Source organism: Accipiter gentilis, chromosome 1 (genome assembly GCF_929443795.1).
Source record: "Accipiter gentilis chromosome 1, bAccGen1.1, whole genome shotgun sequence".
Taxonomy (NCBI): domain Eukaryota; kingdom Metazoa; phylum Chordata; class Aves; order Accipitriformes; family Accipitridae; genus Astur; species Astur gentilis.
The window spans coordinates 31587034-31611562 of record NC_064880.1 but is presented as its reverse complement, the minus strand read 5'-3'; the positions used below and the strand labels follow the sequence as shown (position 1 = coordinate 31611562).

The following is a 24529-nucleotide window of genomic DNA, read 5'->3' as shown; positions in this document are numbered from 1 at the left end:
TAGGAAAAGATAGGGGCTTCAAGCAAACAAATTTATGAAATATGAGAAAGGAGGAGTGAAGGATGCTTCAGTGTTAGGAACTTGGTAAAGTTAAGTGTAAAGATACAGAGTAACATCCATTTATTTTATAGTGTATGTATGGCCAAATATAATAACAGGAGCCTTCGAAACAGAAGTAGCCTGCATGCGTTTAGTCTACAAATGGTTTATTTTTGTGGCAATTGAAAAATATAGGGATAGTTGTATGGCTATTGTCCCCTTCACAGAACTAAAATACTCAGAATGTGGGCCAGTTTCAGGTCTTGAGACACAGATATTTTGTGTAGGCCTTAGCCAAAACAGAAGTTAAGTTTTATGTATTAACAGTTGCAACTTCACTACAAGAATGATAGGTGGGAATGGAGAAAGGGGAAGGTAAGGCTTTATGGCAAAAAGGGTGCTCATTCTTCCCAGCAGAATAAATAACCAACCCGGCCAACTGGCAGATGAAACGTGGACCAAGTAGAGGGTTTATTTTTGTACAAAATATGCATATGCATGATCACACAGGCTCTCAGTTGTACTCAGCCCCTGAAGCTGAGGTCCCGTTGGGAACCCATAGCTTTAACAGTCTGACTTAGAAAATAACAAATACAAAAAGAGAGGAAAGCTGTACAGCAACAGGAAGCAAAGAGGATTGGTGATTTCTTTGACCTTGTGACTTCTGTTCTAATGTATCCAATGTGGTATTAAGTTGTAAACACCATAGCAAAGATTCCTGTATTTTTGTTCTGTGAAGTATTCTTCTTTCACATGTGACACAATAATATAATCAATCTGGCTCCTCTTAACAGAGTTGGGCTTCTGTTGGTAAAATAGAGACATACTTTTTTACTGTGGTCTGTGTTCATTGGAGCAGCAGGAGATTATTCTGGTTTACAAAGATAATGAAACAAGTAAGTAGTTTTCATTTTCTTGTAACTGGACATAATTTGTAAAGATTCCTACCAAAGTTATTTTGAACAGTTAGAAGTGCAATGTCTGCTAAGATAGTCTACTGTTGTGTTCATATTGTGATCTTAAAACAAGCATTTGCTTCCGTGTGTTTCTGTGAAGTTTCATAATACATTCACACTTAAATTAGGTGCTAAGTGAATTGTATTGCATATGACAAAACTGGATTTAGATTACTGCTTCTTTTAAGTTTCCTTTTTAGTTGAAGAGACAAAAGTCTATTGAGTGCGTTTTTGTAGCCTGAACTTGGTCTTGGATGCAGTTTCCGTTAGTCAAAACAAGGCACATCCTCTTCCTCTAGAGTGAAATTCTAAGTTTATCTGTTGATTATGCTGGGAGTTTCACTGCTACCTGTAAGCTATTTCACTAGGTTCCAGCCTGGTCTTAATTTCCACCTTCAGTTTTAGTAAATAAATTTATGCTAATTATAGTTTCTTGTACTTTAGAAAAAAGTGTGCTAATGGACCCTAAGCCCTGCACTTTCAGAGCTGCAGGGGGCTCACTGATGCCAATTTCAGTGTATTGAATTTGCTTATACCTACGATATTCAGGCAAACATCACACAAAATATTCTTGCTCCCATTAAGTTTAATAGAAAAGCTCCTATTAACCAATGTTACCAAGGCAGGGCCTGAAACCTTAAACCAGCATGAGCCCTGTGGTGGTATCTTACACAAACAAAAGGCAGTCCTGAGAAAAATGCCTGAATATAATCATAGGGGTTCAAACTGTTTTGATTAAATAGCATTTCTTCTAGTTTTCTGTCTACAAAGCAGTACAACTTACACTCAAGGTTGAAAGTCTGGCCTCTACTATCTGTGTCTTGGTCGCAAAAGAAAACTGAGGCCCTTTAAGTTCTGTGATACCAAAGGAGAGAGTGTACTGCTGTGTTGCTGCAATGAATATGTTGTGTTCCCATATTGAAGCTTACCAGTTCTGCTGGCCAGGGCAAGGAGCGACATAGCTTTCCTTCTTCTTGTTCCTCCTTTCCGGGCTCTAGTCACTACTGATAAAAGGAGATACCATTTCACAACTATCCAGAGAGACCTAAGAACTGTAGATCTTTGAAGTATGCAAGAAAAGCTTCCATCTTGCTTTATACATACAGGCCTAAGAGCTCATTGATTTTTTCTACAAGTTCAATAATCACTAATCCATCCACTGAGTTGCATCTGGAATACTCTGTAGCACAACCAACTTCTGGCATAAAACCTTAACTCACAAGCTAAAGTGTATAAAGCAGTCACAGGTCAATTCACGTGCTTTCACAGCATCAGTTACCACCTGAAGTACACTTAGAAAATTGTGATAAACAACTTTGCCCTTGGACAGTGTTGCACATGCTGTGAAGAGAATATACGTGGTAACTGTCTCGACAAAGTGAACTCTCATCCAAGTATCATTTTCTTCTAGGGAAACAATGAATCTCTGGAGGGGGCAAGAGGATTTTACATGTAAGTTGACTATAAAAGAAATAGTACCAATTACAGCTTACAAGTATAACTATTTTATAGCTTGATGGGTCCTCTAACCAAATCTTGGAACCGGTGTTGAAAACCATCTAACAGTTATAAGCTATTATGGAAGAAGACCATACCTGGAAAGGAATTTCCTTGGTATCTCTTCTTCTAGCTTTCAGATAGTCTTCCCAGCCTTGCTAAATGCTGTTTGAAGTGGATTTCTTCCAGAATATAGTGAAGTGCATGGCATCAAACTCTGCTGGGACACACATAACAATGATGTCAAATGGGTAGCTCCTAAGGACAACCACTCGTCTGATCTTTCAGTCTTGTTTAAGGGAGACTTATAATGAAAATATGTTCAAAAAAGGGATCATGCAGACTGATGTCTATAACTCTGCTATTCAGTGAAAGTCATAGACTTCTAATTAGGGCGATAATGCCTTGTGAAGTTTTGTGAAGCTTTTAACAGTTTTTGTTACCTCTCTGTTATTATTCTGGAAAGTAAATAGTTACATATTGGATAACCATATGGATGATGTGGTAGTGTATTTTAAGAAGATTGCTCAGATGGCTCAGAGCCCATAATGGCAATGCCAGGATTTTTTTGTGCTGAAAAACTAAACAAATAACTAAAAGATGGAGGGAGCAATCACTGAAAGGAAGAGTGAGCAATAAAATGTAGAATTCACCTTTAGCATCTGCGACAGAGATCAAGGCCATGGGAGAAGTATAGTGTGACTTCTTGTACTACACTTGGGCCATGTCCCAATTAGCTTTCCAGTTTGAGCTGGCAGAGCAGTATGTGTAGTTGTTCCTTACATAGTACTACGCTGCCAATGCCCTTTTTAAAACTCTGTGTTCCTGCCTCTGTTTTGTATTTCCTCAGTGACTCCAGCTGAACTTATGAGCAGAAGGGGTGGAGTCTCAGGTTGCACTTTTCACCACAAGTCCATACAAACCCCATTTCTCAACTTACCATAACAACTTCTTGTGATAACAAGGCCATTAAATAACCTGGCACTATTTTCCCTGGACAGATGATGAGTGGTGGGAGGATGGAAGGAGACAGAAAGAAAGGTGTGAGGAATAATGCAAGGAAAATTCTTGAGGGACTGAGTAATTCCTTCAGGGAGGTGTCTCTCATCATTTTTGTTTGGTGCTTGAACACTGTTTATACAATATATACATATATTTTCAGTCTGTTCGAGAGAAAAAGGACCCTGTAATTCAAGTCCACTCCTTGCACTGTAAATGTAACCTCACTGAAGGAAAGGAGCTGTTTGAAACACTGACACTTTCATATTTTAGTCAGGATTTATCATGATCTGTAAAGCACATAATTCTCATAACAGGAAAGCTTCAGATGTTTTAAACCTTGGCAATTTTTCATCCAGCAAAGAGATTTGAGAAATACCCAGGCAGCAAGCCTCTTAGACGAGACAGAGTGGGCTGTATTATATCAGGAGCTGCATTTCCTACTTTGCTTCCTCTGCCAGAAATTCTCTTGCCAGAAACTCTGTCATTTCAGCTTTTATCTCTTTCTGAGGGGAAGGAAGTTAACCATCCCAGTAACATCTCCATCACTGCAACAAAAAAATCTGCAGACAGTGAAAGGCTATGGAAAACTGATAATTGCACACAAATGCACAATTTCCCCAGGCCATGATAAGCAGTGATGAAATTGCCAGCTCCATTTCACAGTGGGGAGATACTTCAGTACAGATCTATGCCTTTAATATTAAAGTAATCTGTGGACAATTCTGAAACAACAGGGTGGCAAATATGGTTGGTTCATGTCTGCTACTACTTTTGCTGTATTGCTACATACACAATTAACTGTTATAGCCAGTACCATGTTCTGGTACAGGATCTGTGTCTTTGAACACACAAGCACAGATTAGATTTTTCAGGAGCTTAAAAAAATTAAATGTAATCATGAAAATTTTCAGCATTTGGCTACAAGAATCAAAACTTTGTCCTCTATAATCTAGATACGTATGCACAGACCACATAGGCTTCAGTGGGAAAGCCCTTGCATGCATTTGGTGGAGAATTTGACCAAGAGTGGTTGATAACCGTGCAAGCAAGCTGGAAGCTTAAACACATGAGACAGCCTATTTTTTTTACCATGTGATAACAGTGTTTCTCATTGCTGAGTTCTTTACTCTATAGGTAGGCTGTATGTTAGTAGAGAGTATTTGAATGGAAGTGTGGAGCTCAGGTTGCTGAGAGTTAGTATGTAGTGCTCAGTAGTCAGACAGACCTCTCTCAATTTCATTTGTTGCTAGTCATGTCAAGAATTACTGCTGTGGTGAATGGCAACATTCCAGATTGCATCTCAGTCAAATGGATTATTCTTCAGAGCAATGCTTTTCTGGGGAAGAGAATATCCAGGGTCCAGATCTGAAGGGTCTTTTGCAGTTTTGGTGAACTCACCTGAGAAGAACAGTCGATACTTCATGCAAGTTTAAGTGCTGAAAGTCTGTAATGTATTTGCTGTCTATGCCAAGAGGCAGGCAGTGAATGCTTGCAAATGGAGTTTTTTGGGTGAGGAATAAAAAAGTGTAACTGAGGACTGTGCCAGGAATTAAAGTAACATACGATGTATCACCTTTTTCTTTTATTTTTTTTTTTCAAATTAAGAACTGTAGTGTGCTAATAACTTCATGGCAATGATGACTAAAATGGTTGTTATCTTTGTTGTACATGCATTATGGCCAATTTTGAAAGTGCCTAGCACCTATCCAAAAGATTCTGTGGCATATATACAACAGTGGTGATAGTAGTGGTAGTGGTGTGGGGTGTTGCAAAATAAGGAAGTTGAGCAGGGGTGAAGCACAGACTTTCTGAAGGAGCCGGAGGACTGGAAGACTAACAGAAGGCAATATAGCTCACACCTCAAATATACAGAGAGCATGTGATCAAAAATACAAGCCCATTTGCATTCTTTGTTATCTGAGAACATTTGTTCCCATTAAACATAGTCTTGAAGGCACTGATACTGCTTTTCACCTCAATATGCTCTCCCTAATTCACTGTATTTTTGCTCACATATATATATATATATAAAGTCCTCCAAATAATCTAAGCACAAAAATCCTGTGCAGAAAGGATTTTATAAAAAAGTTGGCTGTTAATGCTCCAACAGAGACTACAGTATCTCCTGGGATTAGTGAGTAGGTGGGAGGAGTTGATTGCCTCAGGCATAGCCCCAAGGCCATTAATTCCAGCTAGTCATTAATCCCCCTGTAATGCCCTATGCTGATGCCACAGTTCCTGTAAAAACACAGCATAGAAAGCTGTCTGACCTGTGGACTTGGATGGGTTATGTTATTCTTATAATGATTGCTTTTATTTCTAAATGCTCATCACTGTAGGGTTGGACAGAGTTTCAGTTTGTAAGCTTCATGTATTTCTAAGGAGTTAATGCTTTGTTTGTTGCTCACGGGAAGCCTGCAACGATATTATTAGTATTCCATTCTGTCCAAGCCTTTAAATAAATCTTGAAAACATTATAGCCTGTATGAGGTATGTTCCATTTATTGAGTCCTGGAAAAGCAAAATTGATATACTCTCTAAAGATAATTAGCATACATATTTTCATATCTAGAAATAATGCAAACTGAACATGTGGTTCCTTTACTCTGTCTGTGGTTGCTGTGTAAGGCAAAGTATGGTCTAAGTTGCATTTTAGGTTTTGGTTTGATTGTTTTTAAAAAAGAAGACCTGAAATTTTAATGAATTTATTTCAATACCCAAAGAAATGGTAATAAATGACAGACTAGTTATAAACCGTTTAGAAGTGACAGCCATCACATGCCCTTTACATGCGTGCTCATGTACTCAGCAATATACAATAAAAGCATTGCTGGGCAGATCTTAAAGTGCAGGAGGGAAAAGTTCAAGAGCAAGAGACAGCCCTCAGCTCCCAGCTTAGCAGATCATGTGAACACACATGACTCTAAGCAGCACAGAGTTTTGGTAGCAAACAGCAGCTGTGAGAATTTCCAGAATGCTAGACTTGCATGTCTCTTTAAATTCTCCTAAAATGTTTTTGCTCAAGAAGAAAGTTATTAATCTGACCTTTACATAGAGTCCTTCTTTGTCAGGGATCCCAAAGGGTTTTACAGATGCAGAGATTTAGTACTGACATGCACATGTCAGAGGGAAAATTAACAGACTGACTGCACCATGATTGCACAGAACTTTGGCAATGCAGAAATATGACTACAGATGGGCTTCACTACTACATTGCCTGAAAGACCATACAGCAATACCGCGTAGCAGCTCAGGTCAGGAAGTGTGGGATACATTACTCAGCTGAAAATATAGGTGAGTTAACGCTAGACTGTATGAGAACAATGGTAAATTGCTTTAAAAAGAGAAGAAGCAGCAGCTGAGCTCTATAATTAGCATTTGTGGTGAAGACATAGATTGTATTGCTGAAATGTGAAATTCCAGCACTACACTTATTCCAAGAAAGAGGGTATGAGGTTGTTTGAGGGTTGATTTAGGATAAATAACCACTTCCTACAGTGCTGTCTATGCTCATTATTTATCCAGCTGGGCCTTGTTTAGTTTATGAAATGAAAATTGATCACAGCAGAGTGTTGGAGCATATTAGAGCAAAAGAGGGTTGGGATAGACTGTCTTTTGGTATACTCAAAATGTCTGCAATTTATAGAATTATTCATAGGAGAAGTTGTACTTAAAGTTTAGCAACAGCAGCATGGAAGAAGGTTGGTGTATGGATTTTGTTCCCCTTCCTTATATGTGAAATCTCTTTGACCCTTGTGCCCATCTCACACACAGAGAGGGAAAGGAACATAGAGCCAGTGTTCTTTCATTTTAGAAAGACTAGTTGGAACTCTTTTCTCTTCAGTTATATTTGCGAATTCTAACATTTCAGCACCTTTCCTTGAAAACCAGGATTTTCAGAATGGGTGTTTTTCAAATGCTTTATGTTGTTCTTTTTCCTTCCTCTGACTTTACTGTTGTAGTTTGGCTTGCTGCTGTGCAGGAGGAGGAGATGAAGAAAGGAGAAGGTGGTAACCCTCTTTGCTCTGCTTACTGCCCATTCTCCCCCTTTCCACTGGCTCAAAATAAATTCTGTACTGTTTACAAAGATGTCAGAGAAAAAGAGGGGTGGGGAGGGAGGAAGAGGAGAGGAGAACAAAGTGAGAATGGGAGGAAACCTGTGCCCTCTGGGGTCATTGTGAGGTAAACATGCATCCATTCACCCATCTGAGAATCACTGTAATGTAAATTAGACCATTTTAGTACATAATGAGGATTTACTCTCCTACAACTGGAAGTTAGCTAATAAAGTCTTAATTTCATTTCTCTGTGACCTAAGAATTTTTAAAAAATAAAGTTAAATGATGAATTGACTCAGCAAAGTAGTCCCTTAGAGACTGTATTTACCAGGTGAATCAGGGGAGCTGACTGAGTGATCCTGATCTTCCAGGAAGGGACAGGTGAGGCCTTATCAAGTACTCCCTATTAGCATGGGTAGTCCTGAAGAAACCTACAGGGGATTGTGCTAGCTGGCAGTGTATGCACAGTACTGAAAATTCATGTGGAATTAGGGTTTGTGTCTTTATACCAGAAACCTGAAAGTAGTTTCCTTTGTTATGATTCTTTTTCTTAGCAGATCTCCTGTCTGTTAGCTTTGATCATCTGTAGGGTCTGGAGTATTCCAGACTTCTGTGCCAACGGTGTTTCTATAGATAGTATTGTCTGAAATTGAAGGGAGGGTGTATGGAGCTCTGCGCAGACCTAACTCAGCAGAGTTTGATGTGTGTTGGACACAAATGGAGGTCTGCCGTACCCGTACATACAGAGGCAACTGGAAACCACTAGGCTAAACCCATCCAAAGGTAGTAATGACTTCCTGCTCCCTGTCTTAAATGTTCCGGAGAGGGGCAAGCAATCCTTATGTGCTATTTCCAAAAAGACATGTCACAGCAGTCTGATGCTGACTTATTGCTATTTGAATTTATCTGGTTTGAGTTTCCTTTTTCTCTGAAAGGACTTTTTTCCAAATATTTTTAAACTTCCTTCCTGATGTTTGTCTTTTTTCCAGATTCCAAAATTAGATCAAGTCACATTTCCTCATGGAACTACTGCTGCAAGGAGGCATTGAGCTTTTGCAGCCCCTAGTCTGAAGGTGCCTGCTCCAGTGGATGACCTGCGCTGTCATACACGCTATCCAAAACCAATTGGACAATGGCAAACTTTAAAAGTTAATGCATGTCCTGATTACTGTCCCATCCCCCTCAGCTTGTGCTTTCTGATTTTTGCTCGATGTCGCTGAGTCCTATTTGTTGAAGGTACTATTTAATCCATGACTTGCCTGCTGCATTCTCATTTGAACTGTTAACTGTTAAAGCAAAAAAGTTATTTTAAGAATGGGCTTGTCAAAGAGAGTGTATCTCCTCCTTTCAAAGACCTCTAAGGATTAATATTTGATTAAAATGTGACTGCAGCATTAAAATGGGTGCCCTGTGTCTTTTTGTAAATGAATGACTAGCAAACTTGTGGACTGTCTAGTTCTTAATTGGCAAATTATTCAGTGAATGCTTCAGGGGGAATTGCAGGGGAGGGTGAGGAGTTAGTTGATTTTTAGATAAATTCATTATTACTTTTATTCCTAGAGATAGTCTGAAGATGGCTAAATCCCTGGATGCATCCACAGATTCAGTTTGAATTTCCTCTCTGGAAATGAGGAGGGGACATACTCTATGACACGGGATAAACCACTGGGTCCTAACTCGGGCAGCCCCACATCAAAACGAGGAGGTTACGTTTGTGGTCACCTTAGCAGCAGCTGTACATATGACCCGTGCAGCTGCTGCACCATTGTTTTTGTCTGTTTCTGTTTGCCTGCTGCTTTCTTTATGAACTCCAGTGAATGGCTGCTGATAAAATCTGCTCTCAAAAGGGCTTGGAGACCAAATGCCTGTCCAGTTTTTATACTCTGATGCATCAGAAGGACAGCCACATCTTCACACATGATTATATGCTCTACAGAAGACTCTAGTACAGAGAGGGAAAATAATGGGTAGACTTCCTGTACAGTTACCAAAATAAACTAGTGGAACTCTTAACACTGTATCAGTCTACTCGAAAATACCGTGGAATGGGGTATCAGGACAAGGAAAGAAGCATAGCTTGAATCTATTTAATTTGAATTTTGAGTTTGAAAGTCTTGATAGCACTTTGTAAAGAGAAGAGACTGTCTCTTTTGATGTGTATGAGTTTGATGTTGCTATCTTTGCTTCTGTAAATCATGTAATCCAATGTAACAGCTCATGAGAACTAGGATAAGACACAAAGGGCTCCAGAAACAGTCTCTCTGAGTATGTCTCTTGGTGGGTCAGTGTGGGGCTCCTGCAAAGGTCTTTGACTAATTTTCTTTTCTTGATAGTTGACTGCTGACTTCTTAGTAGAAACAGAACAGCAGAAAGTACTTTAAAATGAAAGAACAAAGCCTGAAGGGCTACTGTTATTTCCAAAGTACTCTCTTTCAAACCTGAAAACTTGGTAGAAGTGATATATGTGGGCAACCTTTAGTACCTAGATTCTCCCTGCCCTGTGAATAGGCCAAGGAGTAGTGGTGCCAGCTGGAGTCAGAGATCTTTTTTTACATGCTCCATGATCTGGAAGACAGACAATTGGGAATGGTTGATTAATCTGGGTATTCATCTTTGTACAGTTGGAGACAATGAGACATTGCATGCAAATTCAGGGTGGACAGGAGTCAACTGTTGTTTTAGCTTTTCTTTCAGTGGAAAAGGGGCCATTATTTTTAATGAGAAGAAAGATTATACAACTAGATCTTGAATCACCTTTATATTACATTTTTCTTTTCTGGCTGATGTTAATTAAATTGCTTCAGTGAGATACTATGAAATGCAGTATGGAGTGGAATATATGCAGTATGTATGTATATATGTGTGCTTCTTCATTTCCATTGAAAGACTGCTAAAATGTTACATATAAGATGTAAAAACAACTTATTGTAATATTGGAAAGCAAAACCAAGTGCTCTGTTGCTTTTTTAGAGTTTTATAGTGTGCTTTGGTTACTTCTGTAAATGTCCAACTGGTCTTGTGCAGAAAAATGTGGCTATTTTCTCATGTTACAAAGAGGCAAATATTGTCTCAAGATTTGCCTTGCCCCTCTCTGGCTATTCTATCTTGGCTCTGCAGCAATTTCTTAAAGACACAAATCTGTTCACTGATCCCAGTAGGGCGCCCTCCCCAGTCTTTGCAGACCTGGCCAAGAAGATGAGATGTTGGGCACAGGAGTAGGAGCCAACGGCTGGCAGGGCATAGACCATTGTAGCGCTGAATGCTTTGTGTTTTGGAACCACAGCCAAGAGCCATGGGCTGCATGGGAACATGTGAAGTGGTTTGATGTAATCTGGATTTGCACTGCTTCCTCAGAAAGGGAATTCCAAGAGAAGAGATTTATAGACAGAGTAACATCATATGTTGCCACTCAGTATCATCAGTGTCTGCCACGAAGTTTTAAAGCTGGGAATACAGGTAATTAGATGCTGATGAAGAATAGACTGAAGGAGAGAGGGAAGAGGGTGTAAGAGGGTTGCAAGAGGATGGTATTGGATAGCTACATTCATTACTGACTTGGAACTCCTTGAAGATCACATTTTATAGAGTTGTACCTAAATGAAAGCTTAGCATTTGAGATCTTTGTTGAAGTAGGCCTTACTATGTTATGGGAGAGAGAACATTTCCAAAAACGCTTTGTTACAACTTTTATTTATAGTTTCAAGGTTAAAAAAAGGTGCAACTGCGATGACTTCTGTAGATAACATAAAAGTCTCAGTGGGTTCATTCTAGGTACATTCCTCTCTTATAACTCCCTGATTTTAGCTAGTAGCTTTGGTTTTACTAATATTGGTGATTTCTGTCACCTCTTAAGAGGACACTGAAGAGCCAGGAATGGGTTTTCCAGTGATCTGCAAGATATATTTTGAAACATCACAGAAATGTTTTGTATCTGGGCTGACCATACTGTTGGGTAGCAATGTCCCAAACACAACGGACTGGCTGTCATCATCTTTGTAGGGCTGTTCTTCCTGGAAATTTCTAGGGTTGGTCATATGGCCTGGTAATGAGACGTATGCAATAGTACCTCATTCTCTTTAGCAATTTGAACTCAATATCAGCTATATGTATCATGTACCCTTGTAATTTAAATTGTAATGGTGTGCAACAACAGCAATAGCTCAGTGAAAATGTATTTAGAAAAAAATGCACATGGTAGATTAAATTATTGGCCTAACCAAAATGTTTAGACTCCAGGTATGTTGTGTTTGGACAAAATGGAGGCCTGGGAGGAATATACAGTCCCTGTAACGCTGCTGGACAAGAAATTTTTTTGGTCATAATGGAATTGTAATTAAAATTCCTATTGGTCTTTCACTGATGGTCCTGGCCATTGTCTGTGCAGAACACTTCTGAAATGTAGTTTATCATAACAGAGTTTCTCCAGCTTTCCCCCAGCTTACTCACAATGGGAAACGGTTTTCCAGATAGCAAGGAGAGCCTTGTCAATCCCTAGTTACTCTTGCGCCCAAGCTTCTGATTTTGTGCCAGCTTACTTGCTTACCCTTAAGACATATTCATCTCCCGGGGAGACAGTGCTGGCTTGCCAGACTGGAGTTGTCCTGAACAGCCAGCATAATGGTTCAAATTAGGGCTGCTGTTTTCAGAAGCCACCTATGACATTAAAGGAAACAGAATTTGCCCAGTGCTTACCACTTTGGAAAAGCCATCCTCTTTGGAAAAAGCATTTTAACTCTGAATAAAACATTGGGTTGGCTTTTAGCTCATGAATAGCACTTTATTCCACTTCAATAAATATCAGTACCAACAAGTAACCACATCATGTCATGACCTTACGTAAGTGCATGGCAATGTTCCAAGTTAATTTTGGCTGTTATTTCCACAAATGTGTAGGACAGGTTTTTGTAGGTATTTGATTCCTAGTTAGGCACTGCTTTTGCAGATGGGGCCTGTAATACAACCTGACAATTATCTAGGCTCCGTGGACTAGTTCTGGCTTCACTTACAGTATCTCAGGTACTTCCTTCTCCGTCTTCTCCTGAAAAGTTTGCTTCTTCAAGGAGCACGTGACGAGTGTTGACAGACAACTGAAAAACTAGAATTTAGGGAAAGGTTTGGAAAGCAACATTGCTTTATTAACAGGGAAAGTTCAAGCAATTAGAAGTCACTGGGAGACAAATGCCCTCTCATCCTACTTGTGCTCTCCGGGGTCCACAGGTGTGCAACCAGGGAAACAAGTTCTTTCTTCCCTCACTGGGCCCCCAACTCAGGCAGTCTGCTTTCTGCTTGGACAACTGAATGAAGCTTCTACTGCTACTGTAAGATCCCTCTTGGTCCAGTCCCAACCGGCAGTTACATGCCCTTGTCATGTGCTTTCATTGCAAAGGTGAACTTTTCCATCGTGGTTCCCCTTTTTAAGATTGTGTTTGAATAGAAGTTCATCTTCATTTTATAACCCTCTTATTGGAGTTGGAGGCTTGATAAAGATAAGAGTTCATAACCTCACATGGACACCCCAAGTTGTCATATGCTTCTTGTGGGATTGTCAAGAGGGCCAGTGACTAGGTAACTGTGTCTCTGAATGCTTAAATAACTCTAAATTCTGTCCCTGGGGTCACTGAATATCAGTGCTGTGTAGTTTCTGAAATGCCTAAGTCATTGCTATAAATGGAGTGTGGATGCTTAAGTCATTCTGGTGCTTTGGGAAATTTTGTACCCTCAGCTTGTTTGCCAATTAAATAATGAAGGTTATTTTGTTGCAGATGCTTTGTGTAGGCTATCACTCACAATATTAACATTAGGAAGTGTAGACTCCTGCCAGATTTCTCTTGACATTTTTTATTTACTGAAGAGAAAAGCAGATTGAGGTTCGTCATTTAGTGTTTCATGGAAGGCCCTCTCTCTCTCAGTGCTCTGGTTCTATACAGCGATCAAATCCCACATACTGTACTATAGTCTGCCAGGAAATCTGCTAACCTTTCATATAATATGTAATAGGGTTTATAGCCAGTCCTGCAGAGCCATTTTCCATACAGGAGGATTTTCAGCTATTTTTTTCTGCTGCCTTGGTAAGATTTGCAATGGTTCTTCCTACAGTGCCAGATGTTGTACATAAACCAGGAAATTATATACTGTTTTCTTGCTTATTGAGCAGAGAGAAGAATCTACTTTTAAAACCTAGCTGTGAGAGGTTGCTAGAAATGCCGAGTTTAAAGAGACAGATCAAGTATGGGAGATGAGAAGGCAAGACAAAACTTGCCTGAATGTGACGATGAATGTTAAATCTCAACTGAAACACAGTTGATGTACTGACATTAAAGGGAATGTACTGAATATATAATCATTGTGGATATATGCATGGGGTTTTGTATTGTAAGATAATCAAATGAGTAGTTCTTTGTACATACATTTACTGACACTGATGGGAATCTCAGGAGAGCTCTAATGATCTATATTGAAAGAGATATCAGCCCATTTATGTACTGTAGTGTTTGTCTGTCTATTCCTGAAGGAATGCAATGTCAGAATAATATTATTTTGGTTAGCAATTCTATGGGATGCTTAATCTACATATCTTGAAGTGGTTTACAAATATGAAGCACTTAATTCAGTAACATTCCACTGGGCTGCGTTCACATAGATGGTGATGCACTGATTATAGAGTTCAGGTTAGAATGTCCCTCACGAATAACCGTGGCGCCCAACTGGTGACACCTTGCCTGCAGGTTCTTTCTATTTGGCCAATGGCTTTTTCCTGTCAGGTGCCAGGGAGCAGCTGTTTGGGCCTAACAGCCCAGTGCCTCCTGCTGCCCATTAGGCTGTTTCAGTGTCTTCAAACTGAACTCTGCCACCTTTCTGCACAGGAAGAGATTATGGCCTGGGCTGCATGACAAGGGGCCACCACACCACCACAAAACTGGCCTCTGGGTGCTGTAGCTACAGAGGTTTGACCATTCTGCTGCAAGGCATGAGAACCATAAAGGAACACATCAAACACAGTATTAATTCTCATTAGTAAGCAATGCCTAACATGTGACACTGAGAATTATAGTTCTAAGAGGATACATCTTTTATCTTTCAGAAGCTTCTAAAACATACTGATAAATTCAGAGATGATTTGGGTCAGGCTCTTTGTAGCATTTTCTACTAGACAGAGCCACTTTAGGAGTTGTTTATATGCATGTGTGTTACTGTTCTTTGTACTGTTTAGGGTGATGGTGAGAGATCCAGATAAAATGTAGCTCTGTGCAAGTTAGAGAAAAGGCAATCAAGTTCTCTACTGGGACTGCTGCTCCAACAAAGAAAGTGTCAGTTGAGTCCAGAGTCTTGTCACTTTTACCTTTCATCTTCTGGTAGCTTGAAACAGCTTTTCTGGCCACCATCATGTCCTGCTACTACTAGTATACACTCTGAAAACCTCTCCTGAATTACATCTCTGTTGGTCTAATTAACCTGATAGATAAACATTATTTGAGTTTTATGTCTGTTGGAAAAAAGTCACACTGGCATGAATTCCAAGTAACACATTGGTGCATCAGACCCTTAGTTTCTGTCTTGAGGCAGAGCAAATCAGCAGGCCTGTGCTGGCAGTGTTGGTCTCGCTTGGCATCTTACTTAATTTTACATCTGCTCTTTTCTGCTCACTTCTTTATTAAAATGACACCTCTGGACATTTGTAGCAATTTTCCTTTTTAAGGGGCCAGATTTGATCCATGCTGTTGTTGACAAATTATTCCCTATTAAGTACTTGGGCACTAGGACTTTTTTCTCGTTTGGATTTTCCCACTTGTTTCTGTTTGCAAGAAGGATTAGCTCTAGCTGAAGCTAGCACTACTGACACTTGCTGGGCAGTGCAGTCATTCAGTAGGTCTGCAGGCCTGTTTACACTGGTCTTTCTAACCATCTCAGGTTTGTAATACCTGTCAAGTTTGCTAAACTTAGGTGATACTGGTGATGTGAAAACTTCGTGATTCTGCCATAAGAAAACACTACCAGGTGTTTTTCAAGACAGTGACAAGAGTATGTCATACCTATATCAAAGAGCTTTTGTTTACTGCTTTTGGAACCTACTGTGATTTCCTAAAGTTTGGAGGTGAAAGCAATTTCTGAAGTTGTTACATGATTCTTCTGTAGCATGAAGGCTGTGGTGGAGGCCTGTTAAGTCTGATGCTCATCCGTCTTCCCTATTGGTAAGGCAATGCAACAGAGCCTGGGAGTAGAAGAGGGCCAGGACACAACTGGAATGTAGGCTGTCTGCATGTGGCTCTTCTCAAGGATGAAATTTCCCACTGCAGAAATGGACAGGAAATTTGAAGGCTACAGGGTAGTCAGACTTCACATTTCCCAGTTTGAACAGGTTTTGTTCAAGTATCAGTTATAGTGAGTGAGTGGCATCCGTGGGAATATGGCAGCGATCTCCTGAGATCTAGTCTTCAGTACTAGTTAGTGGACAATATGCCTTCCTATTGGAAGACAGATGATCATTAGTGCTATGGGAACAGATCACTGTATACAGATCAGTTTTGCTGAAGCCAGTGAAACTGTTAATTTATGTCAGCTGAGGATCCATTCCAACACAGGTGTATATAATGGACATTAATTCCACAGGAGTTATGCAAATAATAATCTTAAGTGGCTATCTTATCTAAAAGACATCAAGATTTTCACAGAAATCTGAAGTGTATAAAACTGAAGAGACAGTATAATGCTAAAATTTGGTTCTATGATGCTCCCTAAACAAGCAGCTAGCAGTATGTAGAATACCTGTAAATTGAAAACTAGCCAGTTAAATATGTTAGGCATATGTGTACAGCTTCCTTATTCTATAACATTGAATTCCCCTCAGTACTATCAAAGGAAGACAGATCAGATAAACAGCAGTTACCATGTGGAAAAAAAAAAAGTATGCAAAACATATTTTTGCCTTATTTCCAATGTGTTTGATTTTTATTACAATATGGTTTGCAAAATTTGTCTCTAATATGGGTTTGGAGTTATAAGTTAACAGAAGAATTATGTGAAGATGATTTAGATGTGAAGGCAGCTTTTTCTCTCTGTTAATGAAACCTCTCTTAAAGGCTGTTCTATAATTACACTTGTGGCTTGGTGGATAATGCCTTGTTCTCATATCCAAGTCATTTGATTCCTCTGGTGCCTCATAACACTCAAGAAGCATGGACTCTTGCAGTGTGACTCATGCTGTAGCTTATTTCACTGCATATTCTATATAAAGACTTTCTTTGAACGGTGAGTGGATACACAGTATCAAAGTGACAATAACAAGCTTTGTCTGTCTTGCTTCATGACAGAGAGCCCTACAAAAATAGACTGAAGTGTAGGTCGTTGCAAATTAGGTAGCCCTTCAGTTAAGAAGTGCTCTAACTCTAGTATTACCAGTGACCTCGTCTTGTCTTCTAGAGAGACTGAAAGTCTCGTCTCAGTATAGCAATACACTTGCTTCAAGAATTAATCATTCTTCTTGCCGTCAGAAAAAGGGTGAAGTATAGCAGATTACTCCTCAATAAAACCCGCCTGTCTTCTGTCAGAAGTGCATAAGAATGCCCACGTATATTTTTCACCACTGCAACAGCAGGTGATAGCAATGCATTCCAAGCCAGAGCTGCCTGTTTCAGATGCTTAGCACCTTCAATACTGCTGTCCACAAGAACCTGAAAAATTGCAACTTTAGGACATCAGTGCATTGTCATAATGAAAACACTTGGAAGAATTGCTAATAATAAGAATTGAAGTTGCAAAATAAGTTTGGGATATAAATATAATCACAGCCAATGAAAATGATTGAAAAGTTTTTCTGTGAGTGGGAGGACTGAGAAAGCTTATTTCTATTTCCTTTCCATTTTTGCTCTTTCCTGCCACCAGTACTTACCATAACTTCCATGATGTATCTACTTGATGGTAGACAATGTATGTGACGTTTGGAGTTATATCTGGAAGTATTAGCCAGCCAGTGTGTGTGTACAGACTGGTTAGCTGGCTGCTACCCAGTGAAGCGGGTGACAAAGAGTACTGCCCTCTTTTCCCTTAGTAGTGACGCTATATTTGGGACCTGTCTCCTATCACTAATTTTTACTTAGCTTCTAGGACCTTATTTGAGCCCTATCTCAAATTTGGTTAAAATTTTTCCACTGGAATCAGAAAGTTACTGGGAAGAAGGGAGAAAAGGGAGCAAATTCCTGCCAGGCAAAGTGGTGACATTTCATTAGGAAAGTGGACAAGCAGAACAGAGTCTTTGTACACACAGTTGAGTACAGGAGATCTGGCACATTGTGGCCACAAAACAACAATTAAAGTTTGTTTGGGCATGCTTTTAATGAGAAGGTTGGGAAAATTATCAGGGACTGTTCAGTGTAAGAGAAATGGACAGAAAGATGAGTCAACAAGATGCTCTCTCCTCTCAGCTGCCACTGCACAGCCAGAGCCAGATTTATTTACTGCGTCCTCCTAGCAAGGCCTTTTAAAAAGAATTTTGTAACATCCCTGTTGAGTCTCTTTGAATTTTCAAAATGTACTTGTGTAATTTAAGTCTTAAGCAATCCATTCATCTTCATTTGATAATCTACAGAAATGATTTAAAATCATAGTGCAGTAATATTGTGCAGTTATTTTTCCTCCTCTACTGAAAACCAATTTAGTTTGCTCTCCATGTAAAAACAGCATGTTTATCTAGTACTGCTGTTTGCTTTGTGTAAATATTATCCCTTGTAATACATTGTTTCCAATGGGTTTGGAACAAGAACAGCCAAGGTTCATGAGAAGCAGGTTGTGGGGCCTCCCCAGCACAGCCTGATGTATTTATTTTAATACAGTTTCATCATCCTTTAAACAAACAAATAAAACATGGTTCCATAAAGAAGGAGCAGGAAATACAAAGTTATCTAAGAAGTGAACAACTGAAAGCAATGGACTAGAAAGATGTTTTACTTTCAAAATTAATGATTTACTGTACGTTCTGGCTGTATTAAATCTATCCATCTAGTAGGGTAGGTTGAGATTTCAATATGCTAATGAAATTATTTTTAGCCGTGTGCAAGGGGTACCCAGAAGAAATAGCTGTTTGCCCAGGTGGAATGGAAACATGAAATTTCAGAAAATTGATTCAGTTCCTAGTGAGCTTGCTGTCAAATAGATAACTTTTAAAACCAAGTATAAGTTTTAGAATATACTTTTAAAAGCCAGGTCTTTCAGAGTGGCAAACTAAGTGCCACAAATGTTTCACTGAGAACATATTTTAGCCAGTTTGACAGAAGTTGTCTCTCCCCTGAGAGCCCAGCACTTGGGCATTTGTGCTGACAGGTTTTGGATGCTTGGGCTTGGCAAATTATTTCTGGAGGATTCTTAGTGCAGGAATCAGCTTTTCTTGTTGCCTCTCAGATACGGAATTTCCTTGCCAAATTGCCTCACAGAACTGCTGTGTTGTTACATATGTAGTATATGGCCAAGTTTAATGGTCTGTTAGTGAGTCTTCAGCAAACCCCTTTCTCTTTCTCTTACAGTGGGTTGTTCACAGTCTTCCATCATCATCATTTGTGTAGTCCTTCCATGTAAACTTAACAGTAATAGCTGTGTCCCTTTAAATCTGGTTATGTCTAGTTAAAACTCAGTTTGAGACAATGTTGGCTTAGTTTCTTTATTAGGTAGGTGCTTTCATTTTTGGTGGTATAGTTTTAGCACAAGAATGCAACCAACATTGTTCTTTCAGAGGAGAGAGGGTTTCCTAAGGTATTCTTGTTTCAGCCTTTGGAGGTCTGTCCTACGATGGATGCCAAAGCTGTGAAATGCTTGTTCTCAGTTACGTCTTGCTCCAATATAGTCTTGCTCTATTTGAACAAAAATCCCTGGTGGAACATCCACTTCTTGTATTTAGTTAATTTGTGCCATTTTGCACCTTTTGTGCTGTGTCACTTGCCTGTTTGCATCCTGCCTCTTAAGTGCACTGTGGACCCTTCTGGATGGGAGGAGGGAGAGGCAGGATCTGACCTTTAATTTTGTGTGTAGAACTTAGCAAAGCTGGACCCCAGTCAAGCTGATTTCAGGGCTCTGTGGGAGAGAGAAGGGTTATACTCTTCTCCTTCCACCCTTCTTTCTTTTTCTGGAAAGATTATTATTCAGTTTAGTTCAGTACTTTACCCTTCATTATCTTGTGAGTTGTCTCCATTTTTTTCATATTCCTCTTGTTTCATTTTTCGCTTTTAGTCATGTGTAGGTTCAGCCTTAACATCTCTTTACTATTTTTTCCACTTTAGAAAATCTACAGTGCATCTTCATTACTGTGCCCAGCTGTAGATCTCAAATGCTGTTTTAATCTCGATGATAGATAACATGACAGATCATACTGAGAATGAAGGCTGATAATGAGGAATGAAAATCAGGGTGACCATTTTTTTGTGATTATATATTGAACTGTGAAAGAAACTCCCATTCAAAAAATGAAATAAATAGAAGAGCAAGGCTTTTTAATACAATATTCCTGCCCACACTGAAGTGTCAGCCCAGTCAAACTAGGTATGTACTTGATGTTCAGCTCAATTGGAAAAAAAACGCAATTTGACTAATTTTTAAATGGTAACCAAAAGGATTATTTTTACCGAGCTGAATTAATCTCAGAGAATGTTCTGTAGTTTATTTAAACAAGTCACTCCTCAAATCTCAGAGGACTTTTGATTTTTCAGGTTGTTTGGGTTCTGCTTGGCTTATACTATTTTAATCCTTTAAAACTCACATTTTCTATCCTATTTTCTTCTAATTTTGCTTATAATTGACATCCTGATGCCACAAGATAAAAAATAACAAATGTAGACAATGCTTCCCTATGGAAAATAGAGATTAAGCTTGTGATTGGAAAATTGTCAGAGGCTTGATGTTGTATTATGTGCTATTCATCCCGATCTGCAGAATCTTTAAGCCTAAACCGTCTCAACCACAGCCAGATTTAAGGAGCCTAGCTTCTGCCTATTGTGAAATTGCTTATCTGTTTCTAAGACATTAACAGGTAGAACTGCTTCTTTGGTGGCAGCAAGAGAGAGAAGGTTCATTCATTAGGCATATCCGTCAGCGAGTTCACATTGTCTCTTTTTTTTTTCTTTTTTGCTTATAGTATGCCCTCTTCCCTGAAGTCTGTCCACTCCTCGTGGTATTTCATCTGTTCAGTAGACTGAAGGAGTCTGTTTAGGCTATGTATTGCACTCCCCTCCTACCCTTCACCCATTGCTCCCTAAAACATTTTCACTTCCTTCCTTTTTATTTCTTGTTAATGTTTCTTTCTTTTCTAACGTTTAATTTCCAGTGGGACTTTCTTCCTTCTTTCCCATCACTGTGTGCCTCCATTCCTCGCTGTCCCCTCTCATGATAAGGTTTGAAAATGTTTTTAGGGCTGAAGTGAAATGAATAATGTTACTTTACTTTTTGCCTGAAGAAAGGATCATGTGAGAAATAGCCACAGCAAGAGTCTGGGTTAGAATCACAGAACAGCATTTGGTATGTGGGCTTTTTTAGTCTTGGTGAGGGACTGGCAGCTAAATAAAATGTTTTTGGTATGAGGAAGTCACTTGCACTGACTCCAGTTAGAAGAAAAAACCTTGAAAACTGCCCCAACCAAGTAAGGTTGCATTGCAGATTGTTAATGCAGTTCACCTAATCCCTATGTGATGGCACAGCTGAATCACCATTATTAATGTTGCTTGCGTTCCAGTTTGATAAAAGTCAGTCATTCCATCCAATACGTTCTGGTACCTTCAGATAAGGTGCTGTTGTACAAGTCCATCAGAAGAGACTGTGTTTCACAGGCCTTTATGGGGAGCTTCAAACATGAGGGCCATGAGATCTTGGACTGGGCATGTGGATGTAAGGCAGTATAACTAAACACTGCGTTACGAAATAGCTGAAATATTACTGTGGGTAATTCTCCAGTGGGGAAGTACCACAAGCAGCATTTATTACATTACACGGTGTATGAAAAGGACTCTGGATTTGAGCAGCTGGACCCATGAGAGATTTATGCTGGCAAGGTAATTCCAGCGGTGCCATTGTACTGACTGCTGGCTGAGTTTGAGGCCTAGGTATTTTGGGGTCCTGTTAAGTGATATCAATCTGATTTTGAGTGATTTTCTGTGTTGGAATATACTCTTTTCCACGCACTACAAGGCGTAGACTGTCATACTTCCTGACTTACAATTATTTAGTTTGTCTTTAGGTTTTCCCCTCTTATTTTGTATTGTACTTGGTTTTTTGATTTCACAGCAGTGTTACAGAGTTACACTTATGAAATATCCTCATTATTGTTAGGCACAATTGAGTAGAAACAATCACTTTGAGGAACCATCCATGAAAAGGAAGCCTTTAATATTAGAAGAGTATTGGAAGTTGATATGTGCTTGCTTCTGTGGGAAGCAAAAGCATGGCATTAGACTGACCCCACTGAACTTATTAAGAGGTTTATATTGATTGTAGAGGAATTAATATTTAACCCAGAGTTTCCAGATGAAAACAAGTTTCTAGAACAATATAATTCTGTGCTTAGAGGTTGTAAATATGAAAAGCAGAGTTGCAGATAAGGTCACCATTTTGCTTTTTCTTTATTTGTTTCAAATCTTGTAAAAAAAATGTAAGGGGAGGGAAGAAAAGTTGTTTATAAACAATGGATAAAGCCACTGGTGCACACAGTGTCAACATAAGGCCAATGTGTCATTTAAGTTGCACTTAAAACCTATTTTTAGGATTTAAGCACTGCACAGAATTTGTGGTGACCTTACAAAATTTCACTACAGAGGAGCATGACTTCAACCCACTGTCAGAGCACAGCCTGCACTGGGCAGTTTGCAGCTTTTCTCTTATTTCAGTGGTACATATCTAGTTCCACATACATTTCTTCACATGAAGCCTTTTTCATAACATTCATGCAAAGAAGTGTTGGTCATGTGTTTCAGGCCTTCTGTATTTGCAAGGTGGCAATCTCAGGGTGGAACAACAACTTGGTTTAAAGGCTCTCGCTGACTTCTGACTTCTCTAGTACACACAATCCTTGCTTTTTGCTTGCTCTGCAGGCTAAGAGATGTGATCAGGAACAAGACACGTATGTTACAGCAATTACAGAATTTACCATTCTGTCAAAGCACTTTACAAATATAAATGTCTTCTTGGTGTGACCTTTTGTCTCAGCTGAAGCTGTGGTCCAGAAAAACGCTAAAGATCAGTTCAGGGAGGCACACCATATGGAAGAAGTAGTGTAGGAGGCAGCCCATAGCTGCCCAGTCAAGGAGCTGACCAAAGTCAGCCTCATGCTGTATTTGCAAGTCTCGTATTACCTGCCTCTGATCTTCTTTGTACACAGTCTTCTTGCATAGCACACCCAGACTGACCTCACCTGAAAAGGCGCATCTTTGCTTCTCCCCTCATTAAAATAGTGTAGCTGAAAATAGGAGCTGTGACTGCCTGAGGGTAAAAGGAAGTATTTTATGCCCAGAATTTTAGGAAATTGTTCTTGGAACAGGTTTCCCTTGTGCATGACCCATGAGATGATGCCAGACTTAGCTTGATATAAGTGCTGTCAATGTACATTTAAAGGTTGGCTGTAGTGGTAAGAAAAATTATGTTAAAAAGGTGCCTTTTTCTTAGTAATTCTGCTCTTTGTTTTCAAGACGTATCTGCTGGCTTTGCTAATAAAGATGCAGGTTTACAATTGTTAGTGTCGCAGAACAGTTTGAAGAGGAGTGAGGTTCTGTTGTGCCACTTGCATAATTCAGAAAATTCCAGCGAAGGTGTGATTTGCTGCCTCTCTCCTACAAGTGATAATGAAAGGGGAAGAAAGGAGAGCACAACTTTATTTTCTGATCTTGTGTTGAGCTTGAAGCACTGCTGCTGCCAGTCATCATCATCTGATTTTAAAGTGAACAAATTCAACACAGGTATCACTGTGAAAAATTAAATATGGAATTGTATAATGCTCTTTTTCAGCCACTGGTGAAAACTTGAACTTCAGCTAAAGGCAGTTAAATTGTTGTATTTTTTTCCTATAAATACATTGTCTATTCTGTGGTTACACAAGTGTAGTAAAAGAAAACATGTAAGTCAAATGGACTGTTTGTTCTTCTTCATATATTTCCTTTGTCCTCTTCTAAGTATATGCAATCTTTCTGATCCCTCCCAACAAAGTCCTGTCTCCACCCAACTGCATTTCCTGAGTGGATTCCTCTAGGAGACAGAATCGGAGGACTGCATGATGTCATTTCTATATTTAAATTAGATGGAGCAGAATAGGCTGTGTAATTTGTTTAATCACTGCTCATGCTCTAATTTCCTTGGATTTGATTTTTTGCAGTGCACTCTTATCTTCGGGTTTCTATCTGGTAGCCAAGTCTGCTATTTGGCGTGATTTCAGGGAGCTGGGTGCATTTTTCTTTTCGACTAAAACTCAAGGGGATTCTGTGATCAAGCAAATTCTGCATACAGAGCTTTTCAAGCATGATAAATTGATTTAAGTGGGAATGTGACGGAAAACTATATGCCTCCAAAACAAAGAGATCAAATAAAATCTAAAGCATAGTTGATTAGAGCCATGCAGAAACATTCAGAAGATGGTAAATAGGTAAATAAATGGAAAAGATGCAGATTCATCTGCTATTACATAAACTGTACTAATTCTGGGATCAGGATTCAGCAGTTTCAGTACAGGCATTTCCTGTATTTATTTTATCTAAATATGACTAAATGGTACTTCACTTCTGCTATTTCAGGCCTTGTCTATCTCATTCTGATAACTTGATAGACTGATATATACAAAACAGTCTCTGTTCAGTAAGTCGTGTTAAGATCTTCACATGGTTTTATTTTTTATTTTTCGAGAATACATAAAGATGGTTTTGCTATTGTAGCATTATTTTTTCCTAATTTGTCTTTATCCTTTCCTTTGGAAATAAATCAATTCTGTTCTCTTACCTATACTGTGAGTGACAGTGAATATAT

At 39.3% G+C, this 24529-nt stretch overlaps 1 protein-coding gene across 5 annotated transcripts in view; it reads left to right on the top strand.

Annotated features, from left to right (window-relative positions):
• The window catches only part of RAPGEF4 (Rap guanine nucleotide exchange factor 4), a 160395-nt gene that overhangs the window by 48017 nt on the left and 87849 nt on the right, over positions 1-24529 (top strand). The window contains exon 1 of one of the 5 annotated variants that reach the window (XM_049812169.1): positions 6679-6788. The exons of the other annotated variants lie outside the window; for them this stretch is intronic. The gene's annotated coding sequence lies outside the window, so the exon portion shown is untranslated. Of the gene's footprint in view, positions 1-6678; positions 6789-24529 lie in introns of those variants that run through there. 5 annotated transcript variants of the gene reach the window in all.